The sequence below is a fragment of the Papaver somniferum genome, chromosome 5, assembly GCF_003573695.1.
Source record: "Papaver somniferum cultivar HN1 chromosome 5, ASM357369v1, whole genome shotgun sequence".
NCBI lineage: Eukaryota > Viridiplantae > Streptophyta > Magnoliopsida > Ranunculales > Papaveraceae > Papaver > Papaver somniferum.
The window spans coordinates 56,859,475-56,873,015 of record NC_039362.1 but is presented as its reverse complement, the minus strand read 5'-3'; positions in this window follow the sequence as shown (position 1 = coordinate 56,873,015).

The following is a 13,541-nucleotide window of genomic DNA, read 5'->3' as shown; positions in this document are numbered from 1 at the left end:
AGTTTCTGGAGAAGATGAAATACATTGTTTTTTATCTATTTTTGAGTTCTGAGCAAGTGAAGAAAGAGTAGTTGTTGGTTCGATTTCTCATAGTGTGAGAAATCGAACAAGATAGTATCAGTTGTTTTATCCCATAGGGTTTTCGACAAGTTTTGACTGCTAGCACAATCAAGAGGCAGAGTCGCGAAACACCTTAAAGATAGCGACCTAGTCCGCGACTCAGCTGTTTGAGATTTATTTTTTTGAATTTTCTATATTTTTTCCAACACATTGTATTACAACATATTCAGATGCTGATTGGGCGGGTTGTCCAGTTGATCGGAAATCAACTACTGGATATTGCATCTTCGTTGGAGGTAATTAATTTGGTTACATGGAAAAGTAAAAAACAAAATGTTGTATCTCGTTCCAGTGCAGAAGCAGAATACAGGGCTATGGCGTCAACTACTTATGAAATTATTTGGATTCGAGCTTTACTAAGTGATTTTGGTTTTCATTCGTCAGAACCAACAAAAATGTTCTGTGATAACCAAGCTGCTATGCATATTGCGTCAAACCCAGTGTTCCATATGAGCGGACGAAGCATATTGAAGTGGATTATCACTTTGTTAGAGAGAATATGTTGGCCAAGATAATTTGCACACCATTTGTGCGTAGTCATCAACAACTTGCAGACATCTTAACGAAAGGCTTACCAGCTGCATCATTTAATGAGATATTGTCCAAGTTGGGCTCAATCGACATCTTCGCACCAACTTGAGGGGGAGTGTTGATTGGAGAAGAAATATCTTAATTGATTCTAGTTCCGTATATGTATCGATACTGGTTTGTACATATAGTAAGAATATATCATAGATATCTTTAGCATTTATTCCTAAAGATGCTTTGATTGAAACTATTATATAAAGATCTCTGTAACCTCCATTGATATTGTAAAAAGAACGAATCCCTTTCTTCTCCCGTGGATGCAGGTTGTAGCCGAACCACGTAAATCTCTTGTTTCATCTTTATTCTTCAAGTTTGCCTCATAACAGCAGCAGCCATACGTCTGATAAACACATTTATGTGTCTATTTTGTTCTCAATATTCTGTATTGTTAGACTCGATTAAGTACTTATTGTGTTATTTTGTGTTTTTGTAGATGTTTTTAGAGAAATAAGCCTTTGCGGCGAAATGAGCTCGAAAAGTAGTGTTTTACACCCCAGGATAATGTACCGGTGGCACCTCAGAAATGCACCGGAAGCGTCCCAGAAATGTCCCGGAGGAACCCAGAAAAATTATTATTTCCACCCCAATTGATATTCGCACCCCAGCACTCTGGATAAGGGGCACCTTCTTCAACAATTTGAATTTGTGTTTTTGGCGGGAAATGAAGTTTTCAACTGGCATAATTTTGATTGTCAAAATGAATGGGTTAGAGTGCGATTCAATCGCTGAAAATTGGCAGAAAGATGTGATTTGGCATAAGGAACAAAGTTTGGGTGGTGGTTTCGATCAAATTTGGCTGGAATACTGTTTTGATTCTCGAGTTCAAAACAGGGCAAGCATGCACTGGAGGATGATAATCACGCGTCATGGAGAGTTATGGACGTGTTATGATGATGTGGAATGGCTCGAGCATCACTTTGGGTCGTGAAGAATCGATTTGGAGCGTGGAGGGAGGAAGTTTACGCAAGAAATTCCAAGTTTGGTAAGAAAATATTCGGAAAATATTGTTATTCACTGCCCGCATAATGAAGAATTATATTGGAGTTATTGGCGAGATTTGGAGCTGTTGTTGGGTATAAATAGGCTCTTTGGGTCTACTAGAGAGGCTGTCGAGAGTCTGGGGGCTGAGGAGAGCCAGAGAAGAAGAAATTCGAGTTTTCCCAAACTCGGTTTCTGCTGCTGATGATGAACATGAAGAACACGAAGAACGGACCTGCAACAGCAGTCGTTTTTCTACAGTGATAACGACTCACATATGTGGGTCGTACATCAGGAAGTCTTATTTTCCACAGCGTTTGCGACGCGGATTCCTCTATAGAAAGTCCCCACACTTATGACTTGATATCTGTGCCTCGACCATTTTACAAGATTACCTTCATACTCGTTTTCCCGAGCCTAATGATGTCCATGAAGGAGTTCAGTTATTAGAAACCCATCCTCTGGTTGATGTGGTTTGCCCAGGCTATGATACCCAGATTGATTTTGTTTTCCCACCAAATAGTTTTCTTCCAAATGTGGGAACATATAGATTTCAAATGTGTCGAATATTAAGTTGTGAGACTAAACCTAAATGCCTTAGAAAATTAGAATCGACACATTTTCTTAAGAATGACCACTACTCTCACTGTGGTCAATTATGTAAGTCAAACCTGATTGACTTAGAGGATCCTCAGTTATTTAGGTTATTATTATTTTGTGATTCTAAGTTCTTATTTGAGTTTTTCCAGACTCTAGGACCTAATAATTTGGATCCAACCTATGAGGAAATGCATCCGAGGAAAATATTTTATTTAGACCCTTTCATAGAACCTGAACCTGAACCACAATTAGATATAAATATCTTAATCAGGAAACTAGAAAAGGGCATGTTATTCTTGTTCACTTTCTTGGGTTATTGTAGTTTCCTTTGGTCAGCTCTATTTCGTTTTGAAGACCCACAGTTATTTCGACTGTTACTTTATGGTTCGAGTTGACTAATCCTTTCCTAAGTCTGGCTGAAGACTTTAAACTTAGCACTTCTTGGGAGGTAACCCAATCTCATGCAACACGGTGATATCTTTCCTTAACTCTTTCGCTTCAAATGGTAACAGTTTCTCCTTGTTCATGCTTTTAGTTTCATCTTTAGAACATCGAGGAAAATGTTAGATTTAAGTTTGGGGGTATGGGAGAAACTTTTTAGTTGCAATAAATAAACTCCATAGCTTAGAAATTTATGCCTATTTAGGATTGCACTAACTAATCCAAGTGGATGGAAGCATTTTGATCGTAGGAGTTGAGGAACCAATCTGAATAGATGGAAACATCTATAGAGTCTATTCATAAAAGCACAGAGCTCAGGTGTTAGAAATAACATGATAGTTTCACCATATTTCGTTGAGTCCTTTTCACTTCTATTTTTATTTTTTATTTTTTTCCATTTTAAACTATGTTTCTCTAAGTGATTAGGTGGGGCACACAATTCAAGTTGTTACCACTGCTAGGGTGAATTAGAGTGATTGAGTTACTATATATATATATATAAAAAAAAAAAAGTTGAGACCGGACCAATTAGACCAATCGGAATAAATATTAACACTTGGATAGCAATATGCGTGTGTTCTCCCTGTTTCCGTCGCCTAAGCAAGCGTGGAATGCAGGACCCGTGGGAACTATCGTGTAATCTGCTGACAAGAAGCATGCGCTTGGATCAAAAAGATCTATTCATGCCGTTAAGTTAAAAAAAAAATTTAAAAAAAAATAAAATGGAAAGTCTCTTAAAAAAATAAAAAATAATTCTCTATTTTTTTTCTTTTTCTCTCTTTTTTCTTCTTTTTTTTTGCTTTGTCTTTTTTCCTTCTCTTTTAGCTTTAAGCTTTGATTCCAAGGTCTTTAGTATCCAACTTCAAACCTGTAATACAAAGACATACCAAAGAGACATAAAAAGAACAAATGGAATAATAAAAAAAAATAATAAAAACCTAAAAATTCTACCTAAACACAAATCTGCGTCGGCGGCGCCAAAATGATTAATGATTTTTTGTGGGTTTTTGTAGTAATGAGGTTCAAACTCTCGGACTTGTGAAGATTAAATTTAAAGATTTGATAAAATTATATACAAAAATATTAACAAAGTGGGAGAGAGGTAACCAAGACACTAGATTCCACTATTATGCAAAATTGAATGATAAATATTTCAAAACTCTATTCAATTCTTAAGTCCTCTTTTATCTTTAATTCACTATCAATCATACAGATTCTCAAACATTATTTGTAAACCTTAAGCATAGATTATCAAGAGATTAAACCAAGCATAACCTATCAAACTGAATAACAAATAATTAAGACAATCATTCAAATAATTTAAAACTCTGCAAAAGCAGCGATTAGGTGAATTATATAATTAAATGAAATAGTTACCCATTTATGTTGCGTGAATAGCTTCCTCCACTGCCTTGGTTACGGGGGATTTAGCTCATCATAGTAAAAATGCTCTCAAAATAATTTATTATGGCTCAAAAATGGTTTTCAAATGATGAGAATATGAGAAATACAATAAAACCAGAGACCTACGACCCTCAGTGACAAAATAAGACTGCTGCAGCTGTGTCGCAAACGCTGTGGAAAATAAGACTGCCTGATGTACGACCCACATGTGTGAGTCGTTATCACTGTAGAAAAATGACTGCTGTTGCAGGTCCGTTCTTCGTGTTCTTCATGTTCATCAGCAGCAGCAGAAACCGAGTTTGGGAAAACTCGAATTTCTTCTTCTCTGGCTCTCCTCAGCCCCCCAGACTCTCGACACCCTCTCTAGTAGACCCAAAGAGCCTATTTATACCCAACAACAGCTCCAAATCTCGCCAATAACTCCAATATAATTCTTCATTATGCGGGCAGTGAATAACAATATTTTCCGAATATTTTCTTACCAAACTTGGAATTTCTTGCGTAAACTTCCTCCCTCCACGCTCCAAATCGATTCTTCACGACCCAAAGTGATGCTCGAGCCATTCCACATCATCATAACACGTCCACAACTCTCCATGACGCGTGATTATCATCCTCCAGTGCATGCTTGCCCTGTTTTGAACCCGAGAATCAAAACACGTATTCCAGCCAAATTTGATCGAAACCACCACCCAAACTTTGTTCCTTATGCCAAATCACATCTTTCTGCCAATTTTCAGCGATTGAATCGCACTCTAACCCATTCATTTTGACAATCAAAATTATGCCAGTTGAAAACTTCATTTCCCGCCAAAAACACAAATTCAAATTGTTGAAGAAGGTGCCCCTTATCCAGAGTGCTGGGGTGCGAAGATCAATTGGGGTGGAAATAGTAATTTTTCTGGGTTCCTCCGGGACATTTTTGGGACGCTTCCGGTGCATTTCTGAGGTGCCATCGGTACATTATCCTGGGGTGTAAAACACTACTTTTCGAGCTCATTTCGCTGCAAAGGCTTATTTCTCTAAAAACATCTACAAAAACACAAAATAACACAATAAGTACTTAATCGAGTCTAACAATACAGAATATTGAGAACAAAATAGACACATAAATGCGTCTATCAACGTCCCTGCACCTTTCCTCCATAACAACTCCTGCCAACATCCCTGCCAAGTTCTTCATAGCTACATTACCATTCTCGATCACCATTATTATCACTGCCAAGCTCAAGACAACACCTCTTTCCCATAACTGCCATCGATCACCAATGGCAGCTCATTCTTCCATCATCCCCATTATTACAGGAAGCAACCAACCACCACATACTCAGCCAGACAATCCAATATTCCTTCATCTCCCTTAACAGTCGATACCCATCTGTCTTCTCTTGAAAGAAACTCGAGCTACTTACCCTACAGCACCAACAGACCAGCGATAACGCGGCACCATCATTTCAGGTTTCACTCGAGACTAACTCCTTCTCACGGCTAACTCCTCCCAGCACCAGACACAACAATCTTCCTCTCGAGTTAAACTCTATCAGCGTCCAACAAACATCACTGTGTCCCTATTATCCATCTCCATCTTCAGTACAACCAAACTCCATAGGTAATGGCAACAACACTTTCTTCCCGTCTTGTTCTCAACTGCTATCTCCGCCAATACCGTTCAATACCTTGTTCTTCTCTATCTCAAACGCTACTCGAACCCATTACTTGCATATACCAACCTTAACAACAGCGTTATCCATTGAACCAGAAACACTTGTTGTGAACTGTAGAACGAGGAGAATCCTCCCTGAACTGGCCGTGATGTTTACTGACAAGAAGGTGGTATCCCCTAACAGAAATAAGGGTGTCTTTAGTATTATTTGAATTCTGGATTCCCCCAGTAAAAGCCATGACTTCCTTACTAAAGTGGATGCCCCTAGGCTATCTTCCGTCCAGCTTATTATTGTTTCGCCCATAAATTCTTCATATGACATCAGATTGACCTTATTGTTTCACCGCTGGCTTCGTATTCGCGTTTTCTTCAAGATGATGGGAAGATATCTGACTTTGAGCGAGTTCCACTTGGTCTTTGGACCTTCTCCACTTGTAGACTTCAATTTTATAGCTCTTTTCACTTCTTTTCGGATGATTCACCTAATAAAAGATATAAACTAGAAAACAATAATAATACAAGATAATATGCTAGAAATATAGCTAAAACAAGTATGGAATTGACACTAAAAACGTGTAAATTAAGCACTTATCAGCCAAGCATGGGCGTGGCCACACTTCTGGTGTGCGTGTGGCGGATTTAAAGCGACCTGATTGGTCGATGGAAATAGGGCCGGAAAGTATGGCCCAACCACAACTCATGTGCTTGTGGAAGGTTTAAGGCGACCTGATTGGTCGACAGGGAATAATGGACGGTTGAGCAACATGGGGTGTGGCCATTTGCAAGTGGCGCCGGCTGGCCTATGGCATGGCCACACCTTCCTTTGTTGCTGCTCCTATTCCGCGACTCATTTTATTCCTTGTTTTCTGATTTTAGGTAGGATTTTTGCACCTACTAATCTGTGGCGGATTAATTACCTAGTCCGCCTAGGCTTAATTTCGACATGCAAGGTCTAATATACTACGCATGGCACAAAACCATAATTTTTGCAAATTAGTCAGGGTAATATCTGAATCTTGTGAAGTATCACAAAATTGATTAAATTCCATGTGTTGACACATAGTTCTTTAAGTTCATTGCCAGATAGCAGTATGCTTTCCGATTAAATACTTTATGCAAGGACGTTAACCTTGATACTTGGAAATTCGTGCTACTTGCTGCGAGTGAACACAAATTGTCATGCCATATCAACATTAAGGGTTCAGCCGGGGAACATATCACATAAAGCATTCAAAGAAACTTATATTAACTGATTAATACAGGCAAGGTGCCAAATTTTACATAATATCAGGGATTGTTGGTACATGCGCCATTCTGGGTGAATTTCATGTGAATATATGTTGCTCAATAAATGCGCCAGTGAAGAGGTTGAACACTCATCACTTTTACATGGCTCTGTTTCTTTGCAGAGTGACAGCATATTAAATGCAAGTGTGTACAAACTTAACCCTGAACTAAAAACCACCATTAACAACATCAAAGAGTACTTCATCAACAAAAGTGTATAATAACTGATTTTATTTGGAACTCATGTTTAATTCTACCTTTCTAATCTATCGAAACAAGTGCAAACTCTACAGAACAATTCCTATGAAAGTAAAAATACATTTATGTGTACAATCGAGGATATTTTAGCCGAAGACTTTAGTTAGAATGACCTTTGTCCCTTGAAAGATCTTTATGTTCTAGTGAATAAAAATATGAAACCAACGAGCCAAGCATCACTCAATTCCGAGTTATAACGAAAAAGTTATGAGTGATTTATCAAAGCAGAAATGTGTTGCTATAAGCAGATCGTGAATAGTAAACAGTCCATGAACTTTCAACAACGGTTCACGGACTAGACCACGAAAACGTGATTAGAATCCTATTCTGGTCAAGTTTTTGATGTTTCCTCTTCTATAGAAGATGTCTAATCTGCACACAATCTATTACCATATTAAAGTGTGTGTGATGGTTAATACTCCTTCTTAAGTTAAATTGTTATTTATCTTATTTATTAAGAGACAATTAAAAAAAAAATTGTCCTAACTAATTATTTATGTTAGAGTTGTAATTTAGGAAATACTCTTAAAAGAATGAGAGTCTTGCAAAAAGAAAATAGCTCACGAGCTTGCTTACGGTTCAAGCTACCTTGCTTTGGTCATTCACTATAATAAAAGGATTCATGTGAGATGCACAAATCATCCCTTGAAAAAATTGTGTGTGTTGCATAAGGTTGTTTTCCATCTACTTCTATTCTTCAAGAATAAGAGTGAGAAAATACTTTGCTTGGGGATCGCAAAGCACAAGTTGGTAATAATCTTCTTAGATAGTTAAACAACCTGTATCTAGGTAATTTCAGTAATCTTTGTCTTTTTTAGGTAATTTTTTCTGATATAAGGCCATTTAAGGATTATTTATTATAAATCCTAGATTTGATAGATTTCAATGAAGATCGTATACCGACACTAGTTGATCGAAGTCTAGATTAGAAAGAAAACTTCATACAAGGTGTCTCATAAATTCCTTAAGAGGTTTTACAAGAAATCTCTATATTTATTCTAGTTGTTCTTGTTGTAGAATTAATTAGGTATGTTTATAAGTTTTGAAAAGTATAAACCCTAATTCTACAAGTTTGTTTTGGAATCTGAAAATACGGGGGTACCAAAATACACCACCATTTTTTTCTTAGGAGATATGTATGGACAAACTCAATACAACTCCGAGAGTTAAACTCAATCAAGGAATAATATATAGAGTTATATCTCTATCTCTCTCATGCGATTAGAACGTTTACAGAACCAAATCCATGAACCTAATCACAAAGAGATTACTTGGACGGTACCAAAGACCAATGTCTAAGAATCAATCAAGTCGTATCCAACAAACTAGGTTGGATGTATCTACTATGATTGATTAACGCACAACCTGTGGTATTTCAATTATAAAGATAAACAATATAATGTGGAAAAAGAAATAACACAGACACCAGAACGAGGAAATCGCAAATGCAGAAAAACCCCGGGACCTAGTCCAGATTGAACACGAAACTGTATTAAACCGCTACAGACACTAGCCTACTACCAATTAACTTCAGATTGGAATGTAGTTGAGCCCTAAAAGGTATCCAACCGATTAAGGTACAATCGCGCTCCTTACGCCTCTTGAATCCTAGCAAGACTCCGCGCAATTTATTCCCTTAGCTGATGTCACACCAACTAAGAGTTTCTTCAACTCAATTGAAGACTTTGAACCAATGTGCCTCCCACAGATTAATCATATTTATATTATTACCTTTACGATCAAAAATATTTTGATCAAGGTGATATGGAAATCGATAGCAATAGACAAAGTCTAGCTAACCTCAAAATCCGGACTTATGCAACCTGAAGTGCATCCTAGATTATTATTTACCTCACAAGTATAAAACCTGTGAAATCAAAAAAAATTGAGATGAAGAGAACTTTGATGATTTCTATCTATCTTTATCGATGGAGCTAGCTCAACAATCAATCAAGATCAGGATACTCGAGTTATCAAGGAAAGATAACTGGACCTGGCTTTACGAATCCCGAAGAAGACTTTTTAGTCATTAAACCCTAAAAGGGTTAGGAAGAGGACAACTTTAGATACAACTAGGACACACCAAAAAGTAGTGTCAGGATTCGAAGATCCCAGTTGCTTGAAGTTCCCCTTTTATAGACATTCAAAGCATAGGTTGCTTTAGGTTTAAGCTAAGATAATACTCACTTTCATGAACACTTAAGACATTAATCTTGAGTCACAATCATTGATCAAATAAGTCTAGTGTTTTTAGAGAATTAATCAAATGCTAATTATCTCGTAGAAATAATTTAATTGCAAGTAAGTAATTATGGTTACTATAAACCCTTTCCTTCTCTTTTTAAAACGAAATTAGTTTCTGAAGAATAAAGAAGTACCTAGAAGCAGAGTGTCGAGAATTTTATTTAAAAAAATAATGTTTCCTCTTCAAGAAATCAAATTTCTTCAATTATTGATCAAATGCAACTTGCTAACATTCATGACATATGTGCTTGAAAAATGAGAAAGTCCGTGCGTACCAGGAAAGTTGCATCAGATGGTTCTAAAGAATATAATAATAGCTTGATTGATAAGATTTTTTTTTTGTAGATCCAACACAGAAGATATGAAAAAGGAAATCAATATTCTTTGGAATAGGTAGACAACAATAGAGATACACTGTGTGGATAAGAAAATTTTCATTTTCAAGTTCAATTCAAAAGAGATTTTAAATGTTGTCCTTAAAACATCACCTTGGAATATCAAAAAATGTCATCTCAATCTTAAGGAATATAATTCTTCTATCCTAATCAGGGATTGGACGTTCACCCACCAACAATGGAATGTGCAATTTAAATTTTTCATTCTAAAAAACCAATCAAATACAATTATTCAAGAATCCTTGAAGGAGTTGGGGAAGAAGATATCTACTGATCCAGAAAATTATAGACCAGAGTGGGTAACATGATCACTGTGAGAGTTAAAGCTGATTTGACTAATCTGTTACACATAGGAAGATGGTGGAATACTGCAGCTCGAGTTGTCTCTTGGTTCGTTAACACTGGGAGAGACAACCACATAATATATGTCAAGAATGTTTTACTATTGATCATGATAAATATAAATGTGAATAAGTTGTTGAAGATTAGAAGATTAGACGCATAACAAACGAAAACTACATATTGTACTATCATGAATTAGTTAGGGCTTATGGTGTGGAAATTATTGATGATCTTGATATGATGCTTCAAAGGATATGTGAAGCTAGTATAAACCAAAAAAATATGGAGAATCAAAGACAAGAGTTTTAAGATACTAGAAAGAAAAAAACATTTAGAGACACTATCAATGAGACAGATCCAAATGTAATCAAACCTAATTAGTCTATTTTGGTCCCTCGTGATCTTCACAAACATATCAAGGAGAATATTACTGAAACAACTCCATCTACTACTGAAATTGGTGGCATGAAGCATGATCTGATTAAGGAAGGAGACAATGCTGAGGAGTACTTCCACGGAAGACAAGATATACCTGCAAATTCAGTAATTATCTCTTACTTAAATTTCAAAATCAATGGTCTATTGATACTTTAAAAATTTTAAACATTAATGGTCTTTTTTTTTTAGGCAGTTCAATATGAAATATCTTGGAATGTTCAATGCTGTGGAAATAGGAAAACTAGAAATCAGCTAAAGGAACTTGTGAGAAGCATTGATCCTGACATAGTACGTGAAGCAAAAACCTTTTTTCAAAAAAATGGATCATATGATTATACCTCTTAATTTAACTAATTACAAAATCATAAATCCCATAAGATTAGCAGGAGGTTTATGTCTTCTTTAGAAAGATGGTCTAGATTTAGAAATATCTAGTTAATGAGATACCTCAAATCATAAACTGGTATATTAGAATTGATGTTAGGGTTGAAAAAAAATCTTACTTTCTTGTTTTTATGGTCTTCTGATTAATGAGGCTAGAGAAAATCAGTGAAACTTTTTAACCATTACCAGATTGAATAGTAATAATCCTTGAATTTTAATTGGAGATCTTAACTTAATTGTTGATAACTCCGAAATAATAGGAGGTAAAGTTGCTGATTAACAAAAAGTTGATTTTGCGAAAAGTTTGTATGATAGTGTAGGTCTACATGAAGTTTCTTTTACAGGTAACCCTTTCACCATGTTTAACATGAGACAAGGACATGCGCTTATTCTGGAGAGACTAGATAGAGATTTATGAGATAATTTATGGCTTGATTTATTTCCAAATAGTCATGTTTTCCATTTGGCTCCTATAGCTAGTGACCACAGTCTTATAGTACTCACTTCTGCAAGAAACCAGAACCCAACTAGGAAACCTATTAAGTTCAATAAATGTTGGTTGTAGAGAAATTGTTCAATATTTTTGGCAATGTAGACTTCCAGGATCTTATGCTTTTAAGAATATAAGAAATCTCTTCAAGCTATGAAAACCGAATTAGGACACTGGAATATACACACTTTTGGACATATACAAAACTAAATTAAGAATATCAATTTTCAATTGGAGGATTTGCATAACCAAGGTGTTGTAGACCAATCTGATGCTATATAAATTGACCTTCATAAGCACTTAGAACACTGGAATACCATTAATCAAGACTTCTAGAACCAAAGAGCAAAAGATGATGACTTCAGATACAGTGATAAAACTACAGTTTATTTTCATGCTAGAGCAAACTATAAAAAAAAAAGAGAATCCAAATAGAAGTAATCCGAGATTCTGGAGGGAACTGGCTTACTGAAAGATCTCACATAGATACTAATCTTCTCAATCATTTTGAAGGTATGAGCACTTATACAAATCCTCTAGATGAACTGATATTACTAGTCATATTCCTAATAGCATTAGTGATTCAGATATGCTCAGCTTTTGAAAATCCCTAATGCTGATGAGGTAAAGAAAGTTGTGCTTAGTATGAAGCCTTGGACATCTCCAGGTCTATATGGCTTTTATCTTGGTTTTTACCAGAAATTTTGGGATATTGTTGGACTGACACAGTTAACATGGTGTAAGCTTTCTTCCATTCCAAGTATATTCTCAAGGAATATAATCATAATTTTTTGTCTTTAATTCCTAAGATTATTTGTCCTAAAAATACTGCAGATTTTAGACCAGTAAGTCTTTGTGTCACACCTTTTAATATAATATCCAAAATCATGTTGTACATCATGATTTATCTAAAGGTAAGTTTGTGATGGTATTGAATAGTAACCATTGTTGGTCTCTGTTTTTTGTGGTTTTAAGAGGCTTGTGGTTCAAACCACAGAAAACAAAGACCAACATTGGTTACTTCATCTAGATTGAAACCTATTTTGAATAAACTTATATCTCCCTTTCAAGGTTCATTTTTTCAAGGAATAGTCATGACTGATATCACAGTCATTTTTCATGAACTGGTGGATACTATGAAGAAATTTAGATCAAAGAAAGGGTTTGTTGCTCTTAAACTAGATATGTCTAAAGCTTCTGATAGGAATATAACTTTTCTTATAAAATGTCTTAAATAGTATAGTTTTCATGATGATTTCTGCAGTATGATATGCCAATGCATTTCAAGAGTGTCTACTTCTACATTGTTAAATGGTTCTCCAGGTGAGTTGTTTTACCCTCAAAGAGGTTTGAGACAAGGATATCCCTTGTTTCCTTATCTCTTCATCCTATGTATGGATGCTTCATCTAGAGTTCTACTTCAAGCTCAGTATGATAATAAAATTCATGGTTTAAAAGTTTTAAAAACTGCTCCTGCTATATCTCACATTATCTTTGCAGATGATTGTCTTATTTTTTGTAAGGAAAATCCAGTTCAGGTACAAGTTCTCAGTGTTATTATTACTAATTTCTCCTTTATATATGGTAAAGCTATTAACTATGATAAATTAGTATTGCTTTCACTCCTAAAACTGATGACAATATAAAGAGTGTTATTATTAATATCTTGAACATTAAAAGAATTGGTTTGCAGGATAAATATTTGGGTGTTCAACTTTTTTTTACATAGGAATAAGGTGCAATATTTTAGTTCTATCTTGGATAAATTTGGGTCTAGACTGAAAACTGTAACTCAATTTGGTTAAACACTATAGGTAAGACTACTCTAGCTCAAACAACTCTTGGTTCTTTTCCACTCATCAAATTGGCAGAGTTTCATATGCCAAAATAGTTGTGAAGTCTAAATATT